Source organism: Gorilla gorilla, chromosome X (assembly GCF_029281585.2).
Source record: "Gorilla gorilla gorilla isolate KB3781 chromosome X, NHGRI_mGorGor1-v2.1_pri, whole genome shotgun sequence".
Classification (NCBI taxonomy): domain Eukaryota; kingdom Metazoa; phylum Chordata; class Mammalia; order Primates; family Hominidae; genus Gorilla; species Gorilla gorilla.
Window position 1 is genome coordinate 144,827,244 of NC_073247.2, and position 20,666 is coordinate 144,847,909.

General features: G+C 41.7%; 1 protein-coding gene across 1 annotated transcript in view; it reads right to left on the reverse strand.

The window, feature by feature from the left end:
- Positions 1-20,048, reverse strand: part of USP26 (ubiquitin specific peptidase 26) — a 75,327-nt gene extending 55,279 nt beyond the window's left edge. The window contains exons 1-5 of the mRNA XM_019019111.4: positions 19,970-20,048; positions 12,060-12,150; positions 11,427-11,472; positions 10,819-10,932; positions 4,416-4,480 (exon numbers count right to left, since the gene is read on the reverse strand). The gene's annotated coding sequence lies outside the window, so the exon portion shown is untranslated. The remainder of the gene's footprint in view (positions 1-4,415; positions 4,481-10,818; positions 10,933-11,426; positions 11,473-12,059; positions 12,151-19,969) is intronic.
- Positions 20,049-20,666: the final 618 nt, after the last annotated feature.

The following is a 20,666-nucleotide window of genomic DNA, read 5'->3' on the forward strand; positions in this document are numbered from 1 at the left end:
TCTTAGCTCCATTTTATAGTTAAGGAAACGAAAGTTCAGAGGAGTTAAGTAATCTGCCAAATCAAAGATCATGAGCAGTGGAAGAATTTTTTTAAATAGAAGAAAACAGAATAAGAGACTTCTTAATACCAAGTATGAGACCTTAGAAGTAGACCTGTACATACAGGGGAATAAAAGATCTTGAAGACCAGAAGGGACAGATAAAAATAGAAAAGACATAAACCCAGGCCTCCATTCTCTTCAAGAGTGCATTTAGATACAGAAGGATGTTTAAATTGTTAAAGATGACAAAGGATGACCAGTACCCAAGAACCTAACAATTGAAATGAGGCAAGAATTTAAAAATTAGAATGGAGTGACTCCAATTCCCATTTCTTACAGAAGCCAAGAAAGAGAAAATTATTAAGAAGCACATGGTGGAGCTGCAGAAGAAATATGGCGGTAATTGGGAAACTGGCAATTAGGAAATCACTTCTTGAAAATTAAGATAAAAAATATAGATGAATGAGAAGGAAAGTGCAGAAATATCAGTATAAAATACTAACAAGACTTACTAGATGATTTTCTAGTGACAGTTATTGTAGGTGGACATATATTAGTTACATGTTTCCTAAGGCCACATGGCAGAAAAATTTATGGAATTAGTGTCCAGAGGAAAGGCACATCAAAGATAAAAACATGATAAAGAAGAGCCAAATGGAAGAAGTACAGACAAAAACGAGGCTTGGTTTTGTTTACTGTGGATAGTCTGATGAAGTTCATGAAAAGAAAGCAGGATTTAGTTGAAGAATGGATGCTTTTTAACAGACATAAAACATATCATTTCAGAGGTGTCACTATAGTTAGGCCTCACAAACAAGATCATATTTAAAAAAATAAAGATCTAGACCAGAAAACCAGGAGAATCAGAAGAAAGAAGGCACTGAAACCTGGTACACAGAACTAGCCCAACATCAGAAAAAGACACTGACAAATGTAAGGAGTTAAAATTTTAAATTCAGCTAAGCCCTCCTGAAAATCAGTGAGGGATTACAAGAGGGAACTGAAGTATTACAGGCAGCAACCACCACTGCAGATTAAGGCACAGCAGAAAGACACGGAATAGGGAAAAGCTGAAGGAAAACTGTCAAGGATTATGTTGGAACAACATCACTTACTTAGAAGTCTGTTCTAAGTAACACAACTCCCCAATTAAGTGAGGAGTTTAAGATGCCACCTCTCCCCAGAACCATTTTTCACAGGCCCAAAAGAAATCCACAAAAAAGCCAGGGCCAGGAAACCCTATAGCAGCAAAACCTATACCAGCTCAGAATTGCAGAATTCACAGCGAAAATGGAAAGGAGCTGCACCCATCACCAATATCCCAACTTTGCAAGAAGGCAGTACTCTCTCATATACTCAAAATGGGCATTGGTATCTGCTTCTTCCTTACACTTATTTAGAGCATTTTATCAAGGACCTTTATTTCTCTGTAATTCTTTGATGCCCTGCTGTTCTGAACAGAGGCAATCCAATCCAATTCCGAACTACTCATTTTCCACTGAGGCAAAGGTGTTTAGAAAGAAATGAATCAAATATATAAACTAATTATAAGAAGGGAAAGGTTCTCAGACGGTGATACCCTTACAAATGGGATGATCAAATTGCCCCCAAAGTACTTCCCGGCTCACACACACTTCCCCTTTACTCATTTTATATTGCCTAATTTGGCCTGTCTCCTCCTGGTTTTCTGTGAACTCATGAAGCTCATATGCCTAAGACTTTGAGCTATCATTTTGCAGGCTGAGAAGCTACGACTAATAAATTAGTAGTTAAAACACCTGCAGTGGAGCCCAAATCTCCTGCATTTTGGTGAATAAAAATACTTTTCTGGGATAAAAAAAATTGTTCTCAGTCTCCAGATGATAAAAAGATGATGATTAACACTACTTACTATCCTTTTCTCATGTATAAAGAGCACTCAGTCTTTCTGTCACTTTATTTTTATTTATTTATTTTTATTTTTATTTTTATTTTTTTGAGACAGAGTCTTGCTCTGTCATCCAGGCTGGAGTGCAGTGGCACGATCTCCACTCACTGCAACCTCCGCCTCCTGGATTCAAGAGATTTTCCAGCCTCAGCCTCCCAAGTAGCTGGGATTACAGGCATGCGCCACCACACCTGGCTAAGTTTGTATTTTTAGTAGAGATGGGGTTTCACCTTGTTGGTCAGGTTGGTGTTGAACTCTTGACCTCAGGTGATCCACAAGCCTCAGCCTCCCAAAGTGCTGGGATTACAGGCATGAGCCACCACGCCCGGCTATGTCACTTTAATAACAGACAGAAAGACGATAGCATTAGGAGCATGGAGCTACCAGCTTTTTGCCCAAGTGTTTAAAAAGTGGACCACAGATGTAACACACATTTAAGTGAAGTATTTAAAGCAACTGATACATCTCAAACTGAGATTGCCTTCAAGGGTACTAAAATTTAAAGATTCATCTAATGTCCAACTAAAAATCATCTTTAGGTATTATTATTAGTTGAAGCAAACTACAAGGCACAGGGTGTGAAGAGACATGAAAGTTTAAAAAAAACTGAGTGGCAACAGTACTGGACATTTCTTTTGAATGCCCACATTCTAAAGCTGAAAGCCAGAGGGAGGAGTAGTGTCTGCAAAATGCCATAGTTTTATCTCTAGCTATGTATATATACATGTTCTTCCATATTTGCTGGCTGTATCTTGGGCCACATAACGAAAGTCCCAGACCTGTGATATCCCTTGGGTTGCTTGTCCAGTTGGGGAGATGTTGAAGCAGAAAGAGAAGTAGGAAGGGAGAAGCGGACAGGAGACAGTGCCTTGAACATACATGGCCCACATCACCTTTCACATCAAAGGCCTTTGTCTTCCTGTTTGCTTTATTGTCATCCTCAAAAGCAGCTCTACAAAAAGCCGCTGTTCACAGCCCTCTCCCTACCTCTAGGCTGTAGGTCCTTGAAGGTAAGAAACCATTTTTATTTGTTATTCCATGTTTCCTGATCCCCGTTTTCTGGGGATCCAACCTCTGTAACACTTCTCCCCTGTAACTCTTCTCCCCTCAGACAGACAACAAAAGTGGTCAGAGAACCACATCTTAAATCCTTTTAGTGCTCTCATATTTTTCTGAGCGGTTTTCAGTAGTTTTTTCTACAATCACACAACCACATGTTGTAGCTTCTGGATAAACAAAGTGATTAAGAAATGGAGGAATGATGGTAGGTTAAGGAACTATTATTTTTGTGAGTAAACCTCCTGGAGATATTTGAGTCTCTAAACTCCACACATTTCATAGAAGTTTGATAGAAATTAAAACAAAACACAAACCTCTAGCTCCTAACTGGTTTGTATACCCAATGAGTAGCTGGCTAACCTCTACTCTGAAGAGCCCTGCACAGAGAAACTGCAGGAAATGCATGTCAGTCCCAGAGCTGGACTCTCAGTGACCAAGAGATAAGACTTTTTGGGATCACTTCTGACTCATTAGAACACCATGAAAAATAAAAGTTTCAAAAAATGCCTGCATGTGATAAGTAAAATGAAATGAGACAGTAGGGTCAATGCACTATGAGAGAACCCCTCATTTTAATAAAATAATCATTACAGCTCTTGATTCTACTAACAAGTGACAAAATAAGGTAGCAAGAAGGGAGAAAAAGCTTTTCAAGGTAAGGGCAATATTTATGTCATTAAGATGCACCAAGTTACCTTCTACTCTGGGTATATATATAATGAATCCAGCTAAACCATGGACAAGAAACATTTGGAAATTAGATAAAATTGATTCCTAGACTCCAGTAAAAGTTCAAGGGGAGGGGAGGAGGCGAGGAGCAGACTCAGATGGGAAACAAGTCATTATCAACTCCTCTGGAATACCAATAAACCTCAGTTTAGTTAAAGCATTTTTCTATGGAATTTTATAAATATCCCTCTGTGATCTCTTGACATTTCCAAGCTAACATACATGTGCAAATGGAGGACAGGTTTACGTAATGGCCAAAAATGAGAGAGGCTGACAATTGGTAGCTGGACAGTGTTTTCTGCTTAATAGAGGAATCAAAATATCCACTGGGTTTAAATACCCAAATGACCTATGCTTATACTGACCAGGCGTGTAGGGTGACTTCGTTTTGATCAAAAATCCAAGGGAACAGAGGACTTGTTGGGTTTTGGGTTTCCTGATGGCTTGGTGCCAGCTATGGATTTAGTTGATAAGGCCCAGTTTCTTTGTGTACATATTTGAATTAAATAAGCACCTTTGATGGACAAGGCCTCTACTTGGTTCTAATTAACACTCATATAGTCTGTGAAAACCTTCATCTGCATCCATTTTGTTTTGTGAGTCAAAATAATACATATTTTTAAAATAATTCTCCTCTGTGACTTATATATATCCTTACCTCCACAAGGATCCTGAGAGGCAAGCACTTAGCAAGCAGCCCAGGTTAAAGCAGAGACAGGGAATCTGTTGGGAAGAGGTCAAAATTAGGGGAAAAAAGAAGTTGCTCTAAGCAGCAGTTTATACATACTACTTTGTGTACTATAAATACTTCTTCTTGCTCTCTTCCCACCACGCTTCCAGTTCCCATCTTTCCCTGTCCCTTCTACTGAAGTCCTTGCCCCGTCATCAATCACTATATCACCAGAAGGACCCATGCAAGGAGAGCAGAGCCTCTATCCTGACTCTGGGAGAAGAGCTCAAGCCAAAGCTCACAGGTCTTCTATTTGAGAAATCTGGCAGTATGAGGCTCTCCTGAAGTACTTGTGGCTATCCAGAGTGCTTATGCAGTATTCCACTCCAATGGCCTGAAGATTCTGCCTGATCCAGCCACAGTACAGCACCCTCATCAGCTTCTTCTAGGCCTTGAGCACAACTTCTTATTTATTTATTTAGTTTGTTTGTTTATTTATTTATTTAGTGTCACTCTGTCACCCAGGCTGGAGGGCAGTGGTGCGATCACAGCTTACTGCAGCCTTAACCTCCCAGGCTCAAGTGATCTCCCACCTCAGCCTCCCAAGCTGCTGGGACTACAGGCGTGACAACACCCCCAGCTAATTTTTTAAAATTTTTTGTAGAGATGGGGTCTAGCCACATTGCCCAGGCTGGTCTCAAACTGCTGTGCTGAAGCTATCCTCCTGCCTTGGCTGCCCAAAGTGCTGGGATTACAGGCATAAGCCACCGGGCCTGGCCTGGAGCAGAACTTCTTTTTTTTTTTTTTTTTTTTTTTGAGATGGAACCTCACTCTGTCGCCCAGGCTGGGGTGCAGTGGTGCGATCTCGGCTCACGGCAACCTCTGCCTCCCAGGTTCAAGCGATTCTCCTGCCTCAGCCTACCAAAGTGCTAGGATTACAGGCATAAGCCACCGTGCCTGGCCCATAACTTCTTAAATTGTGTCTACACACAAACACGTATAAATGTCTTTTGTCCCCTTTATTTTTAATTTTTTTATTTCCATAGGTTATTGGGGAATGGGTGGTGTTTGGTTACATGAATAAGTTCTTTAGTGGTGATGTGTGAGATTTGGGTGCACCCAACTCCTGAGCAGTATACACTGCAATCAATTTGTAGTCTTTTATCCCTCACCCCATTCCCACCCTTTCCTCCTGAGTCTCCTAAGTCCATTGTATCAGTCTTTTTCTTTTGAGACGGAGTCTCGCTCTGTCGCCCAGGCTGGAATACAATGGCACAATCTTGGCTCACCGCAACCTCTGCCCCCCAGGTCCAAGTGATTCTCGTGCCTCAGCCTCCCAAGTAGCTGGGATTATAGGTGACTACCACCACGCCTGGCTAATTTTTGTATTTTTAGCAGAGACGGGGTTTTGCCATGTTGGCCAGGCTGGTCTTGAACTTGAGGTCAGGACCTCAGGTGACCCACCTGCCTCAGCCTCCCAAAGTGTTGGGATTACAGGCATGAGCCACTGTGCCTGGCCCATTGCATCATTCTTATGCTTTTGCATCCTCATAGCTTAGCTCCCACTTATGAATGAGAACAATGTTTGGTTTTCCATTCCTGAGTTACTTCACTTAGAATAATAGATGCCTCACTTAAACCTGAGGTCCTTCACTAGGAGGCAGCTTATTCCTAGTACCAATTCCACACACTAAGAATAGAAATATGAACAGGACATAGAAAGCCTCTCACACTTGTGTTTACATCAATGGGCAGTCCTACAACTGGTCTGCATCAAGCCAAATGAACAGAACTGCAACTGTTCCTACAACGATCCTACAAGGTCTTTTCACCACTCCTATATATGCTGCTACTGAAGTCATACAGACGATACATCTGCATTAACCATACAACTTGTTAAATGCTACACTGTACAATGCTTTTCAGAACATTAGATTCAACGAAAACTAGAATCTTTAAAATAAATTCACTGAATTTTTATGTCTTTCCCAATTGTATGCATAATATTTGAGTCTAGTAACATGGACTAGAGTCAGATATCTGAATGAGAAAGCATAGATTTACTGCAGGTCCTCAAATAAGGTCATTTTCTACAACATTGTTTCCTTATAAAATTGATAAGGAAAAAAAAATCAATTCCCGGCTGGGGCTACTGTCTGGGTGGAGTCTGCATGAGTTTTCTCCAGGTACTCATTTCCTCCCACATCCAGAAGATGTGTACATGGGGTTAACTGGCATGCCTAAATGGTCCCAGTGTGAGTCAGTGTGGGTGTGTGTGTGAGTGCACCTGGTGATGTAATGTCCTGCCCAGGGTTGGTTCCAGCCTTGCACCCTGAGCTGCTGGGATAAGATCCAGCCACCTGTGACTGCTTGAAACAGAGTAAGTAGGTTAGAAAATGACTCAATGAATGAATACAAAATATTGTAAAATAAAAATTCAGAAAGTCTATGATAATCATACAAATGCACAACAATAAATGACGTTGTGCTAAAGTGCTCAGTGAGCTTGCCATATTTGTGATTGTTTTTGAACTGCATGGTGGTAGGAGATACTTCTTAGAATTTTCACTTTGCAAATGTTTCTTCCTTAATTTAAATCCACCATCATGGCTGGGAATGGTGGCTCATGCCTGTAAAACCAGCACTTTGGAAGGCTGAGGTGGGAGGGTTGTTTGATGCCAAGAGTTAAAGACCAGCCTGGGCAACGTGGTGAGACCTTGTCTCCACAATTTTTAAAAAAGAATTAGCCAGGCATGGTGGCACACACCTGTAGTCCCAGCTACTCTGGAGGCTGAGGTGGGAGGATCACTTGAGCCCAGGAGTTTGAGGCTGCAGTGAGCCATGTTTACATCACAGCACTCCAGCCCGGGTGACACAGCAAGACCCCAACTCTTAAAAAGTAATAATAATAAGGCCGGACGCAGTGGCTCACGCCTGTAATCCCAGCACTTTGGGAGGCCGAGGCGGGCGGATCATTTGAGGTCAGGAGTTCAAGACCAGCCTGACCAACATGGTAAAACCCCATCTCTACTAAAAATACAAAAAAATTAGCCAGGCATCATGGCAGGAACCTGTAATCCTAGCTACTCGGGAGGCTGAGGCAGGAGAATTGCTTGAATCTGGGAGGCGGAGTTTGCAGTGAGCCGAGATCACACCACTGCACTTCAGCATGGGTGACATAGAGAGACTCTGTCTCAAAAAAAAAAAAAAAAAAAGGTAACAATAATAAAAACAAATAAACCCACCACCGCAATGACCACCATGACTCACTGATTCACCAAGAGCTGGGTAATTATTGTATCTTGTTTTTGTTAACCTTTCTTAAAGGTATAGATAGCTCACCTTTATTTCAGTGTTTAATAGTAAAAGTGTTTTCAGTCTTTATTTAGAAGTTTGGTGATGTTTTCATGACCAGAAATATACGCCATGGAGACCTAACTCTTGCTTATATCAATCAGCCACTGGTAAATTTGGTTTTGTCATAAGTCATTTTGCTTCAAAAGTTGCAGTTCACTGGAACTTATTGAAGACATTAAGTGAGGACTTACTGTACTTACTAAAATTCAATATAAAGACTCCTCACTAGAATAAATATGGATATTTTTCATAGAAAGATTAGTTAGAAGAACATTAAAATGTTAGCAGTGGTCATAATTCTATGCAGTTTGATTGCCAGTAATTTTTTAATTTATTCAGTGTTGTGTAAGAGCTGGCTCATATGAGGTGGTAAGTGCACACCTCTTCCAAAATCTGCATTCAGTGTGACAACACTTGAAATTGGTGATGGTGGAATTATTTACACCTTAGAAATTGACAAATGCCACATATCAGGTTTTTTCTCTTCTTTTGGAGAGTCACTTGTTAAACAAAAAGCATACCACTTTTTGTAGTCTCTAGACGTTCCTTGTGAACACATAAAATTATAATTTGAGGTTACTTTTAAAGAAAATGAAATTTGAGCAAATTAATCTTTGTGTGTATAGCACGTTTTCATGAAGTATTAAGAAAAATATGTTTTTCTCCATAAAAGATCTATAAACCCAAATAGCCTTGCCCTAAAATTTCCACTATAATTTAATCTCTCTCCTGTACCCATATAAACAAGCATGAAAACATGAGTGTGGAGAGAGGAAATCACACCAAGAATTTATAGAACGTGAAAATTTCAAGGCCAGGTATGGTGGATCACACTTGTAATCCCAGAACTTTGTGAGACTAAGGTGAGAGGATTGCTTGAGGCCAGAAGTTCCAGACGAGCCTGGGCAACATAGGGACATCCCATTTCAACAAAAAAAGTAAAAAATCAGCTGGGCATGGTGGTAGTGCCTCTAGTCCTAGCTACTCAGGGGGCTGAGGCATGAGGATTGCTTGAGCCCAGGAGTTCAAGACTGTAGTGAACCATGATCACGCCACTGCACTCCAGCCTGGGTGACAGAGTAAGACCCTGTCTCAAAATTTTTTCTTTCAATTAGTAGCCATTGACAGAGTAGACCCCAGATGAGTTAAAGCAGCAGTCCCCAACCTTGTTGGTACCAGGGATCAGTTTCGTGGAAGACAATTTTTCCACAGACCGGGGGTGGAGGGATGGTTTCGGGATAAAATTGGATCCACCTCAGGATCATAAGACATTAGATTCTCATAAGGAGTGTGCAACCTAGATCCCTTGCATGTGCAGTTTACAATAGGGTTCATGCTCCTATGAAAATCTAATACCGCTGCTGAGCTGACAGGAGGTGGAGCTCAGGTGGTAATGTTTGCTCGCCCGGCTGCTTACCTCTCACTGTGTGGCCCGGTTCCTAACAGGCCACCGCCCAGTACCAGTCCACGGCCCGGAGTTTGGAAACCCCTGAGTTAAAGGGCAAAGGACTGGACCTCTTAGGAATCAAGAAGCCAGGTCCCACTTTAAGTTCTGAATAGGGTCACTTTCACCTTTCCTAGGTTTCTACCTCTTGGGCTTATCTGCCCAAACAGAGATTAACCCTTTTGGATTCCTCTACCTTGTGACTTACTTTTTAAATGCCAATACTTAGAGAAACTACCAAAGAAGAGACCCAAGATGACTGTGAAGAGCAGTGGGTAGAATAAGTGTGTGCAAAAGGAGAAGGTGTCACAGTTATAGTTAGGATTCACTCTTTTTTTCATCTAGCAAATGAGCTAAGGTCACTATCAGACCACTTGATGAAGGAACTTGGTAGCAAAGCTCCATTAAGTGGTTTTAGGTAGAGTTTTTTTTTTTTTCTAAATAACTCTGGCCCCAGTTTTTACTGGACGGGAAATAACAACAATGATTTCCACCTTCCATGGTTTAAAGTAATTTAGCCATTTACAGGGATAAATCAAAAGGCTTTGAAATGTCAATGTGCTATGTAACAGACACTTTAGTTTCTAAAAAAAAGAAATGAGGATTTTTTTTTTTACCTTGGTTGGGTGAACTTCAGATTACATGATGCTACCAGAATAAAATATGTGCTAACAGAAAAGTAGAGGAATCACAGGTATCTACTGAGACTAAAGGTTAAAAGATAATCTTAGGATAGTGCATATTTATATTTAGCATTTAATCCTCCATTTCTTACGTTGTCAAGTGTCTTCACCTAATCTTCAGTGAACTAATCACAACCCAAATGTGACTTTTTACAGGCGAAGAAAGAAATTTCTAGGACTGCTAGTTAATAGGCACCTTTCATCCCAGATAGCTAGAGTCCTGCTGGATGCTGAACTATGATGCTAGCCTCAGTGTAATGTGTCCTAGTTGGTCAGAACAGAACTCAGCTCAGAGCAAGAAAAAATCTGAGATCCTTAGCCAGATTACAGGGTTGTGGTTTCCCAAGAGAAGACAGTATAATCTATGAGGAATGTGCAATATCTGAGAAAGGAAAGAAAATAAATAAAGGAAGGTGGGAGAGGTGCTAAACCAAGCACTGTATGTCCTCCCTCCAGTATGTGCATTCAGGAAATGGAGAGCTCATTCATGAGTGCCTATTGTGTACTAGATGCATTACAAAGATTATAACACTTGATTCTTACAACATTCTGATAGCAAAGAAGGATTCCTGTTTTGCAGAAAAGGAAAACTGAGGCCCAAAGAGTTAGTTAGGAACTAAGGATAGAAAGTTACTGATGGCCAGATGCAGTGGCTCACGCCTGTAATCCCAGCACTTTGGGAGGCTGAGGTAGGAGGACTGCTTGAGCCCAGGAGTTTGAGAATAGCCTGGGCAACACAGTGAGACCCCACTCTACAGAAAATAAAAAATTAGCTGAGTGTGGTGACACACATATGTAGCCCCATTTACTCAGAAGGCTGAAGTTGGAGGATCACTTGAGCCAAGGAGTTTGAGAACAGCCAGGAGTTCTACAAAAAATAAAAAATTAGCTGAGCATAGTGACATACCTGTAGCCCCAGTTAGGAGGCTGAGGTGGGAGGATCACTTGAGTTCAGGAGGTCAAGGCTGCAGTGAGCTGTGATTGCATCACTACACTCCAGCTTGGGTAACAGAGTGAGACCCTGTCTCAAGAAAAAAAAAAAAAGAAGGAAAGTTAGTTACTGGTAAATCAGGCTTAAACTGAGGTCTGTCTGACTCCAAAGCAATCCAAGAGGAAATTTACAAAGCACCAAGAGTGAAAACTACATAATACAGGCATTTACTCTACAGATGTTATTAATAAGTACAAATCATAAGGCTTACTGTTAAATGGCTACAGGGAAAGACCACATTCCAGAACATATGCCATAGCAGGCAACAACTCCAGAAGTGTAAACTTTGGTTAGAAGATCCCCACTCTAAGGTTTGGTATTCCCATGTACTGAAAGCTTGAATCCCAAATTGATATGAAATTCTACCATTCATCAGAAAGGAATTTTGACCCAGTTACTGTATACCTTGCCTGAAAATTGACAGCAATGGTGAAATCAAGTTCAGACACAGGATCTCCACATGTTTGAAACAAACATATCAGATAGCAATCTAGGGGGAACAGCACAGATGCAGGAATGCTTACCAATCAACCCTTGTGGTTGGCTGCTATATAGAACAGAGACTATGACCTGGACAGGCACAAGAGAGAGCATTTATTATATGGGAGCATTCAACATAACCCAAATAACATTAGCACTTTTTGTCATGATCTATTTACCCAAATTCATTCATCCCACTGTACTTCTTTTGTGTAACAAGACAGGAAACACAAGGCTTAGGGAGCCTTAGCATGCAAACCCCAAATCTTTGTCCCCAGCTTCCAATGTCTGAATTCATTGACAATTTTTAACAGTGTCACAAAGTGTGAAAATACTATGTTAGAAACCAGCTGAGCTGCCAGACTACTGCCTTAGAGTGAAAATTAGCCCAGTGTCTTTCAGACTCAGAAACTGGAACCTTGTTGTACCAGCAATGTCTGCAGAGCAAGGAAATGGACAACAATGTATGGAACAGTAAACATCTGAAGGAGTAATAACCTACATATTACTTTAATTGCTGGCGTATACCTTCAGGAACCCTAGCAAATAAATGTCACAAGTGGAGCAGGCTGGCAGACTACCATTCCCTGATACCTACTTGGTCCTCAGGACCTATCTTTTCCCTCTGTATATATAAGGCTGGCTTTCAAATTACCTTCAGACTCATATTCTCATACCTGAAACAAAGGCACCTGAGCAGCACTCCGCACTCCTTAACTCTTGAAGTTTTCTACAATCCAGTCCAGTCCCTCCTGCTGCTGTCTCTTACTGGTTTTCCAAAAAATAGAAATAAAGATCAGAACTTTGGTGTTAAAAAGTCAAAATCAGATTTATTTGAAATCAGAACAGTCTAAGTTTGTCAATGTCTCTGTAACAGCGGCACCCACAGTGTACATGAGGAACACAATTAAGAAGTAGAAAAAGATGCCCCTGTCTAATGAAAGGAACAGGTTGTAGAAACAGAGTCAGTATCATGGAGTCAGCAGTACTTAGGAAGAGTGACTACCACTGTTGGTAGTCCCTATCTCTAGAACTCTAGGAAGGGGTTTCAATACCATCATTAATGATGCACAGGGGACAGGAGGAGGGGGCTGCCCTTCATAAGACACTAGTCACCTCACACAATGTAAGGATACCCTGAACTTGTCTAGGTGATCTTGACAATTGATTCCAATTCCATCTTTTTCACATTACAGACCCATAGGCTCACTGGTACTGGACTTTTCCATCACAGGTTCTGAAGGAGACGGTGACTGTATGAATCTGCCAAGAGACTTGCCTGTGGATGGACAGCCCAGCACCACTGCAGGAAAATTACATAACTTGGAACTCATTTTGGTGGATGGCTGGGGAACACTTCCTTTTCCACTTATTCAGAGAAACTTCTGAAAATGGTTGGTTGGATCAAGGTACCCAATCATGCAGGGTGAAACATAATATAATAGGAACTGCATTAATCTTGTGGTTACAAGATCAGACAAGACTGTTGCTTCAGAGGTTTGACTGTCCCTTCAAAATAAACTATAGTTCATCTTGCTTTAATCAAACATTATAGGGGAATTATATATTAAGCTAATAGGCAAGATCTCAACTTCTAGAAAGGGGAGTCTCAAAGATGTCAGTTGATTGTATTCATTACCATGGTGAAAAAGACTCATACAGGATCACAGATAACAAATTTTTGAAATCGGAGGTTTGAGTTGTTCACCAGGTTATACAATAGCATTCTCATGGTGTATTCGTGTCAGTAATTAGTAACACAGTAAGTTAGAAAACCATGGACATCAGAAGGAAGCTAGTATCATTTAGGATAATTTCACGAATAATTGCAACCATTAAATAATGTTGGTGCCATCTGACACTGAGAATAGATCTTCAAAGAAATAATCCACAAAAGTTTACAGTTGCTAATATTGGCTTTTGTGGGTATGCTCTTTGGAAAATATCCCCTCTAGGATTCTATGGGCGAAGTGGACATAAGAAAAGTGCCTTCGGCCTAATACCTGGATCTAAATTCTAAATTCTAGGGTTAGATTATTATTTAAGATCTAGGGCTCTGCTCAAAAAGTCAGGATCTATGAGGCAAGTTAATATCTTAATTCCTGAAATCTTGGCACCTTATATTAGCAAAGGCAGAGGTAACTTTCATTCTTACCAACAACTGATTTTTCAGGTTTCTAAATTCAATCTAGAAGGATATTTGGAAAACACCAACTTTCTACCAATAAAGGTACTAATAAGTCATTCAGATGCTAGATAATATATATAATTCAAATCCAAATCAAGAATAAACCAGGCTAGGCCAGGCACAGTGGCTCACGCCTGTAATCTCAACACTTGGGAGGTTGAGGCAGGTGAATCTCTTGAGCCCAGGAGTTGGAGACCAGCCTGGGCAACATGGCAAAACCCCATCTCTCAAAAACAAAAAGAAAAACAAAACAAAACAACAACAACGACAACAAACCATGCATTGTGGTGTGCACATCCCAGCTACCAGCTACTTGGGAGGATGAGGTGGGGGGATCACTTGAGCCCAGGAAGGCAGAGGTTGCAGTGAGCTAAGATCACTGCCACTGCACTCCAGCCTGGGTGACAGAGTGAAACCTCTCTCTCTCAAAAAAACAAAAAGTAAAATTAAATAAACATTTTAATCAGTATCCAGAAAAATTACTAGATTAAATCATTCAACAAATATTACCTGAGTGTCTGCTATATATCAGGCACTATTAGAAACACCACGTTTACAGCACGGAAGAAAAAAGTTCTTGCCCCCATGGAGCTTAAAGTCTATTGAGGAGGAAGAAAAATTAGCCAGGCGTGGTGGCACATGCCTATAGTCTCAGCTACTCAGGAGGCTGAGGTGGAAGGATTGCTTGAGCCCAGAAGTCAAGGCTGCAGTGAACCACGATGGCACCACTGCACTCTAGCCTAGGCGACAGAGTGAGACTCTGTGTCCAAAAAAGAAAAAAAAATCCTCAACTCTCATAGCATTATTTAACAGATAATGTCAAAAAAGAAATATAAGCCAGGTGCAGTGGCTCACGTCTATAATCTGAGCACTTTGGAAGGCCAAGGGGGGTGGATCACTTAAACCCAGGAGTTGGAGATCAGCCTGGGCAACATGGCAAAATCCCGTCTCTATAAAAAATACAAAAATTAGCCAGGCGAGTTGGCATATGCCTTCAGTCTCAGCTACTCAGGAGGCTGAGGTGGAAGGATCACTTGAGCACAGGAGGTCGAGGCTGTAGTGTGCCGTGATCACACCACTGCACTCCATCCTGGGTAACAAAGCCAGACCTTGTCTCAAAAAAAAAAAAAAAGAGTAAACCAGGCCAAAGACTAATAAGTAAATTCAATCAGCACCATTTAAAAAAATACTTACACTTTATCCTCAAAGCAAAAATCTTGTTTCTCAGTGATTATGCTCAAGTTTTTGAGAGAGACTAAAGTTTTCCTTTAATTTTAATTATCCCACTGAATACACAATAGGAGTCACAAAATGGCAGTAGGAATGTAAAGAAGCCAGTGCTGCCAATTTAAAACGGCTGCCTTTTAAGTGTTACTTGTAGCACTGTGGTACACTGCGTGGCTAAGGGACAGGGTTGGTGCATACCAGCCAGGAAGCGAGCAGAAGATCCAGAAGGATCTAGAAGGATCTACTTCCATTTTCTCTCCTAACCTGGCCCTAGACAACTTCTGTCCTCCTTATTCTTAAATAGAAACCTTTTTTTTTTTTTTCTGGGAAGGAACACCTTGGAAAGAGGACCTATGCCAAAATGTATAAATACCATTATATTAAACACACAACTATACTGTACAATAAAATTCAGATGAGGCAACATGACTTCCAACGGCTGTTCACTGCCAGAAAGTAAACGTTCGATGTTACAGTTAATTTCCTCATTTACACACTGAAATACCTCCGTCTTTTAAAGGAAATGTATGCAAAAAAACTCGAGCAGAATTGAATACATTGAACCTCAACACACAATTGTTTCAGGATATGATATCCCAAAAAACTTTCTGCAGTGGCTGGTGATTGGCACTTGTGACAATTTAGTGTCCTAAAACAACCTCTCAGGCAAATTAGCAATGTGTGCATTTTTACATTAAAAATACCACAAATGGGCTGGGCACAGTGGCTCACGCCTGTAATCCCAGCACTTTGGAAAGCCGAGGAGGGTGGATCACCTGAGGTAAGGAGTTCAAGATCAGTCTGGCCAACTTGGTGAAACCCCGTCTCTACTAAAAATAGAAAAATTAGCTGGGCATAGGGGCGGGCACCTGTAATCCCAGCTACTTGGGAGGCTGAGGCAACAGAATCATTTGAACCTGGGAGGCAGACGTTGCAGTGAGCTGGGATCGTGCCACTGCGCTCCAGCCTGGGCGACAGAACAAGACTCTTGTCAAAAAAAAAAAAAAAAAAAGAAAGAAAGAAAAGAAAAGAAAAGAAAGAAAATGCCACAAAACATTCTTTCAATTAGAAAATTGTTTTCGTTATTTGTAAATTGAAGATAATACAAAACTTTCTTCACACAAAATTTATGAAAAGGACTAGGACCCACATTTAATGGAATAAAATGATACCGAACACAGAATTCCTCTGTAAAATAAAATTCCAAATTCCATTAAATGGCAGCCGATGATAAGACACTTAAGTGCAGTCACTGGTGCAAAACATTAAGGACACAGCCAGATGATTAAATTGTGCATTTGTAAATCAAGATTACTCCAAAACTTTTATTTTATAAGGAAATTAATGAAGAGGAAACAAGACCAGAATTTGGACAAATAAAATTTTACCAAATAGGCTGTTCTGTTATAAAATGCACTCAATCAACAGTTAATTTCCTCTACTGCAAACTGAAACTTGTACAAAACCTTTCATAAGAAACCTATGAAGTTTCCAATGCCAACAATATTTTTTTAAGAGACAGGGTCTCGCTCTGTCGCCTAGGCTGCAGTACAGTGGCACAGACGCAGCTCACTTCAGCCTCGTCCTCCGGGGCTAAAGAGGTCCTCATACGTGGCCAAGACTACTCGGGGACACTACATCTGGCTATTTATTTATTTTGAGATGTAGTCTCACTGTGTCGCCCAGGCTAGAGTGCAGTGGCACAATTTCGGCTCACTGCAACCTTCGCCTCCTGGTTTCAAGTGATTCTCTTGCCTCAGCCTCCCCAGTAGATGGGATTACAGGCACGTATCACCACGCCTGGCTAATTTTCATATTTTTAGTAGAGACGGGGTTTCACCGTGTTGACCAGGCTAGTCTCGAACTCCTGACGTCAGGAGATCCACTCACTTCAGCCTCCCAAAGTGCTGGGATTACAGGCATGAGTCACGGCGCCCGGCCTAATTTTTTTTTTTTTTTTTTTTTTTTTTTTTTTTTTTTGTAGAAATGAGGTCTCCCTCTGCTGCTCAGGCTGGTCTCTAACTCCTGGACTCAAGCCTCCTTCCCACCTCCCAAAGCACTGGGATTACAAACACTAGCCACCACAGCTAGAGAGGCAGAGCATCCATATTGTTTGTAAAACATCAACTGCAATTAAAACCAAACTTTTAAAGGCAAATGAATGAAAAATATGAGAAGCACTCTTCGTGGAATACAATTAAATTCACAACTATACTGTATAAAGATGCAAAATAGCGAATGACCAACAGGAGGCTATCTGAAGTTGTCAATGAACAATTCCTGCACTGACCAGACAACATTTTCAAGTTTTAAATACCAGAAAACTTTTCTTTTATTTGAAAGTTAGTGGATGAAAGAACCGACTCCAAAAGATAACCACAAATATTACATTTTTAAAAGAAAGAAATACAAACAACATCACAGCAGCTAATGGCCATTAACTGTCCTAATACCGTGCACAATCCCTCCCAATGGGAAGCTGATTCTTTCCAGGTCCAAAATAACAGAAAGAGAGGCCAGGCGTGGTGACTCACGCCTGTAATCCCAGCAGTTTGGGACACCGAGGCGGGTGGACCACCTGAGGTCAGGTGTTGGAGCTCAGCCTGAGAAATATGGTGAATCTCCGTCTCTACTAAAAATACAAAAACTAGCCAGGCGTCATGGCAGGCGCCTGTAATCCCAGTTACTCGGGAGGATGAGGCAGGAGAATCGCTTAAACCCAGGAGGCGGAGGTTGCAATGGGCCGAGATCGTGCTACTGCACTACAGCCTGGATGACAGAATGAGACTCCATCTCAAAAAAAACAAAAACAGAAAAACGAAAAGAAAAGAAAAAGTATACTACTACATTTCATATAGCCACATATAAAAAGGACACTACAAATATCTAACTGTCAATAACCATTACAAATGAAAAGCAAATTGATCTTACAATAGTTTGTGGAAGAAGTCGAACCCCTGACACACCAACGCTCCACCACAGGCCCACTTAACGATCCAAAACAAAATGGGCCCCGCCACAGGGGCAGGCTTCTTTTATTGCCAGTGTATGGCTCCACCCTCAAAGATCCTGATTGGTTGTGACTGAAACAACTGACCAGGATACTGTCTACTCCCACCTTCTCTATAACAGGAAAGTTTCCGTCCACACCCCGGGCCTTTGCTCCTTATTGGTGGGAAGGATTATTGCTTGGAGGTATTGCGCGTGCAGTGGCAGGAACTGTGGGGAATGGAAGGAAAAAACTACACAAAGTAACTCCCACGAGACTTTCTGCGTGGTTCCCGCAATGAATTCAAATAACGCGCCAACCACTTTTACATTTTTTGCATATTATTGCCTTGTACGGGAAAGATCTTCCCAGCCATTTCTACCATTGGGATGAGACTCAATTCGTAGCAGGGAATTGAAACCCACCCCTCAGCATTTACGTTTGGGAAAAAGGAACGGGCGTGATGCCAGGACGGGGATCTACAGTGAAAAATGAGCCTAAATAGCTGTACACCTAACAATTGTGCATAGGAAGTAAGGGCATTAAATTGGGGATGGTGCCACCATTGCAGGCGAGTTAAACAGAATGGGCATTAAACTGAGTGAGCATAAGCAGTTAGGAGAGAGTTTATACGACTGGGAGAATGGATGTGGGGTGATAAGAGGACTGAGGAAGGGGATCGTGAGTAGAACTAGGAAATGGCCATACTAGCGTTTGAATCCATGACCCTCTAGCACCAATGCCTGTGTTGTAGACCACTATTTAAGAGTAATCAGCCTCCTACTAGAATTTCCTTTCCCTCCATCTCTGTCCACCAATTAGGTCCCAGCTCAAACACAGCCGCCTCCATGATGCATTCACTGATCCTTTCCCTCTCTTAACAGGCCCTCTCTTGCTGCTATCAGGTGGGGAATATGGGAAAACATTAGAATTGGGGTGCAAGGGAGTGCTGTCAGCACTGGCATCAGTTAGCACCGGGCTGGATGTGGCGAGAAGGACCCAGATTTGTACTGGGATGTTTGCATTTGTTAGGTTGCAGAAATTCTGCAAAATCCAGCGCAAAAAAATAACCTAGCCCATACCTGTCTCCTGACTGGTCAGAGAATTATAAATTTAGACTACAGTTGAAAGTAAACTTGGTAGGGCTGGGCGTGGTGACTCACGCCTGTAATCCCAGCACTTTGGCAGGCTGAGAAGGTGGATCACCTGAGGTCAAGAGTCTGAGGCCAGCCTGGCCAACATGGTGAAACCGCATCTCTACTAAAAGGAGAAAAAAAATTAGCCACGCGTGGTGGCGCGTTCCTCTGATCCCAGCTACTCGGGAGGCTGAGGAAAGAGAATCTCTTGAATCCCAGAAGCAGAGGTGGCAGTGAGCCGAGATAGCTCCACTGCACTCCAGCCTCGGCGACAGAGTGAGAGTCTGTCCGAAGAAAAAGAAAAAAAGAAAAGAAAAGAAAAGAAAGCACTGCAAAATATAAGATAAAATGCAAAATCAGTTTCCTGGCAGCCACTGTGCTGTCCCTGCACCTGCTCAACCAACCGTGGCATGTATTTCCTTATTTTTAAGTGAAAACCACCACAAAACTTTAGACAGCATATATGAGGGGACCAAAAGCAATATTTAAACAAATAAAATATTAGAGTCATCACTTTGGAAGGTAAAACACAACACTGTGACCAAACTCAGCTAAGGGACCCAAATTGTCTTAAATCCAAAGCCCTCTAGACTATTTAAGTATGCTATTAAACATATTAAAGTATAGTATTTGCTGCACTTGGAGGCTCATGTCTATAATCCCAGCACTTTGGGAGGCCGAGGCTGGTGGATCACCTGAGGTCAGGTGTTGGAGCCTAGCCTGAACAATATGGTGAATCCCCGTCTCTACTAAAAATACAAAAACTAGCCAGGCGTCGTGGCAGGCGCCTGTAATCCCAGTTACTCGGGAGGACGAGGCAGGAGAATTGCTTAAATCCAGGAGGCGGAGGTTGCAGTGAGCCAAGATCGTGCCACTGCATTACAGCCTGGATGACAAAATGAGACTCCATCTCAAAAAAATAATAATAATAAAATAAAAAGAAAAGAAAAAGTATACTATTACATTTCATATAGTCACATATAAAAAGCACACTACAAATATCTAACTATCAATAACTATTTCGAATGGAAAGCAAATTAATCTTACAATAGTTTGTGGAAGAAGTCGAACCCCTGACACACCAACGCTCCACCACAGGCCCACTTAACGATCCAAAACAAAATGGGCCCCGCCACAGGGGCAGGCTTCTTTCATTGCCAGTGTATGGCTCCACCCTCAAAGATCCTGATTGGTTGTGACTGAAACAATTGACCGGGATACTGTCTACTCCCACCTTCTCTATAACAGGAAAGTCCGTCCACACCCCGGGCCTTTGCTCCTTATTGGTGGGAAGGATTATTGCTTGGAGGTATTGCGCGTGCAGTGGCAGGAACTGTGGGGAATGGAAGGAAAAAACTATCACAAAGTAACTCCCACGAGACTTTCTGCGTGGTTCCCGCAATGAATTCAAATAACGCGCCAACCGCTTTTACATTTTTTGCATATTATTGCCTTGTACGGGAAAGATCTTCCCAGCCATTTCTACCATTGGGATGAGACTCAGTTCGTAGCAGGGAATTGAAACCCACCCCTCAGCATTTACGTTTGGGAAAAAGGAACGGGCGTGATGCCAGGATGGGGATCTACAGTGAAAAATGAGCCTAAATAGCTGTACACCTAACAATTGTGCATAGGAAGTAAGGGCATTAAATTGGGGATGGTGCCACCATTGCAGGCGAGTTAAACAGAATGGGCATTAAACTGAGTGAGCATAAGCAGTTAGGAGAGAGTTTATACGACTGGG